The sequence below is a fragment of the Cucurbita maxima genome, unplaced genomic scaffold (genome assembly GCF_002738345.1).
Source record: "Cucurbita maxima cultivar Rimu unplaced genomic scaffold, Cmax_1.0 Cma_Scf00172, whole genome shotgun sequence".
Lineage (NCBI taxonomy): Eukaryota > Viridiplantae > Streptophyta > Magnoliopsida > Cucurbitales > Cucurbitaceae > Cucurbita > Cucurbita maxima.
The window spans coordinates 80,539-84,170 of NW_019272188.1; the positions used below are offsets into that span (position 1 = coordinate 80,539).

General features: G+C 32.7%; 1 non-coding gene across 1 annotated transcript; it reads right to left on the minus strand.

Annotated features, from left to right (window-relative positions):
• Nucleotides 1-1,122: 1,122 nt before the first annotated feature.
• On the minus strand, nt 1,123-1,194 carry TRNAP-AGG. Its single transcript has one exon. It is a non-coding gene; the product is annotated as a tRNA-Pro (tRNA).
• Between the last annotated feature and the right edge of the window lie 2,438 nt (nt 1,195-3,632).

The following is a 3,632-nucleotide window of genomic DNA, read 5'->3' on the forward strand; positions in this document are numbered from 1 at the left end:
TTTTTTTTTCAGTGTGCACGGTTCGCCTGCCTTCTTGACCACAGATAGGCTATAGGGCTTTGCACTTCGGCCCCTGAGAATACCACATCAAGGTGACAGGATTCGAACCTATGGCTCTCTGAAACTTCTTCATCGGTTATTTGGGCGCATCTTCCTTAAAAGAATTGTGACGACAGTGGACAACATAATGGAAAGTTTCTAGAAAGAATACAATAGAACAATTTGTGTAATGCTCTTTTTGAAGTCGGGCTCGAAACGATCTTTATTCTTCCAAGATTATGTTTCATTCTCTATTCTCATCTTCTTGGTTCAATGTTTAAAAACCACATTTTAAATCATATTATCTTGCCTAATTCATTTTGATATAGTATTGTTGGGGGCATTTTGAGAATCGAACTTGAGGCCTTTACACCCAAAAAAATAATCATACCACTAGACCAAATGCGTTTATAGTAGACCTAAAGTTCTTAGTTGCTAGTCTATATATTTTTCGTGCCTCAATATATATGAAATTTATAATAGTTGAAAGTTCTTAGTTGCTAGTCTATATATTTTTCGTGCCTCAATATATATGAAATTTATACTAGTTGAAAGTTCTTTTTCGTGCCTCAATATATATGAAATTTATACTAGTTGAAGTTGTGCATTGCCACGCATTCCTTTGGGTTAGGCTCCATTGATAATTATTTTACAACTATTCTATTTCTTTTCATTTATTTTTCTTTCAAAAATTGTGCTTTTTTTTCTTTTTTGGAAGGGAATTTCGAGAATCGAACTCGAGACCTCTTGCACCCAAAGAAAGAATCATACTAGACCAAATTCCCTTATTATGGACTATATATTAAATTTTTTATGGAATCTATCATCATTATTTCATTTATTTTCTTTGTTAATAAAATCCATGAGCAATTATTATTATTATATTTTAGATCAGCTTTAGTTTGATAGTTCCATTTGAGACACATATAGTGGAGTACACAAGTAAAGCAAATATCGAAAGTTACGATTTTTATAGGCATGCCTATTGAAAGTGAGAAAGATAAAATGATATTTAGAGCAAGAATATTACACTTCGTTGAATTGCATTCTTTGAGGCTCATCTTTTGATGAATTGAACATAGGGGGGCATTCCGAGAATTGAACTCGGGACCTCTCGCACCCTAAGCGAGAATCATACCACTAGACCAAATGCCCTTTAAAAAAAATGCAACATTTTTAATACCTACTCAATATATTTTTTTCTCTCAAGTTTAAAATCTATTTTCTTGAGCGGTTGTTGAACTATAAAACAAAAAGTTGATGGTCTAGTATTTTACTTGTAAGTAAGGTATGTAATATTGAATTGTTCTAATATGCAAGTGTTATCAAATAAATTGCAACCCAACAAATGAATCAAACAAATCAGTTTGGGTTGGGTTGGATTTATTCGTCTTAGTTCATCAGTTTGTTTGATTTAATTCTTCTATTTTGCTTCGTATGACAAGAAAATGATGTTGTATTGAATGTACCTTAGTTTGATTTATGATAAACTCATATGAAATATAATTGCATTAATAGTACTAAGAGTTGGAGTCTATAAACTATTCATGAACTTAAGTGCAACTCATATTTCATTAAAGACGAGATAAACTTTAGTTAAGTAACTGAAACTTTAAATTACTTCATGTAGAGCTTCAATTACTCTAGGTTAGTTACTATCTTTAGGATTGACTAATCAGTTCTTGGATTTAGAGGATTGTTTTTTGTAATTTTAAACTACAACTTATGTTTTCAAATTTTTTTGGTCATAATTTAGGTAGTGGTTGTATATTATGGATGAACACTAGAATTTCTAACCATAAAATTTGTTTGGATGACATTTTAGTTAAAGTTGCAAATTTTACTTCTTGCGAGTAAAAAATTTGTTTCTTAGCATAATATGAATTTAGTAGAAGAGTTATTAGGAATATGATTGGAGAAAGAAATTTTATTTAAAATAATAAACTGACCCAAGTTCATCTTTGTTGTTGTCTAATTGTGATTTTGAAAAAAGCTTAACTAATATGAAATATCAAGGTAAATCAAGAATATATCCTACACGTCATTTAAGATGACCATAAAATGAAGTTAAATTGAACTTATTTTTAGTTTCATGTTTGGTAGGTTTAAAATGAAGCATAATTGTATTAATGATATTAAAGAGAAATTCATGTTTTATTAGAAGAGACCAACTTCATTTAAGGTACTAGGAGTTTAAATTACTTCCATTGTTATTTCAATCAATCCACAATGATTACAAATTTAGGGTTGGCTAATTGGACATCAATTATCAACTTTATGTTATAATTTAGGTAGTAGCCATTATAATTCTTCCATGGACCATATGTGTTATAGTTAAATGAATATATATATATATATTATGTATGTCGAGGTCTGGACAAATCACAAAATAGTAAGGAACACCATTGTCAATGCTAGAGCCACTCACAACTAATGATGGAGACCGATGAAAAATATTTTAACATCCACATTTACAGAGTTTCTCTCCTCGATTTCTTCCTGAAACTTAAAGATGTGTGTTACAAGGAAGGGCTAGGGATTGATTTGATACGTACTCGTGGATCGTAGCCTAAGATATTCGCATCAAAAGTTCATCCAAAATCTGATTTATCGCTTGAGATAAAACAAAGGATTTCTTATTGGGCAGCCGATTTTAGAGGTTTCAAGGCTCTATTTCTTCATTGAACCACTTCCATATCCTTTCTTAAGGCTAAAGGAATTGGTTTGGAGGAACGTCTTTGAGTGTAGGACCTTAATTTCCAGAAAACGTTCTCGGTATGCAACTCACTCAAAACGCCATATTTTCGATCTCATGGGTAGCTTATTCTACGATGTTTCAGCTCTCGATTCCTTCATTAAGTTTATTCAACTTCTTCCTCTGAAGCTAGAGGAATCCTTAATTTGAAGGAAAAGAGATCGTAGATAAGAATTTGACTCTTATCCCCAAATTTAATTTCGAAACCTATTTCCTTCAATTCGGCACGCTCTCGAGGCTATTTTTCTTGGTGGTCTTCTATGAAAGCATTCCTTGGAGGTGCAGAAATTGATTAGAATCATTCTTGCTCGACGAATCATCATGTATCCTCGGATTGGATTTTCAAGTTTTTCTTGAAGTTCTTCAATGGCGGATTGAATTGGGAAGGAATGGTTTCGAGGCACTTTCAGCACTTTATTCCTACATAGAACTTGTGGGTAATCTTGTTGAGAAACGATAGAAATAAGTTTGAAGAGAAATGGTGGAGGATTGATCTCGAATTTGGAAGAAATCTGAGAGTAGGAGACCCATAATCTAAACGCTTATTGCCTTCGATTGGGGGGATTGACCTTTCTCGATTCTTATTCCGTATTGTTGCTCATACTTTAGAATTTATAGGAGGAGCTTAAACCGACATTGAGAGCTCTTGAATCTTCGTTATTTAGAGATCGAACTTTCTGGATAATTTTTTGGAGATATCAACTCCGATCATAGCCTTATCGACCTTGGCTTTGAATACTAGTCGTTGGATGTAATGATCCGTGCGTGTTCGTTCTAGATCATATCAAATTTTGGAGGAGATCCAATGGTTGAGATTTGAGTTCGAAGGATTTTACTC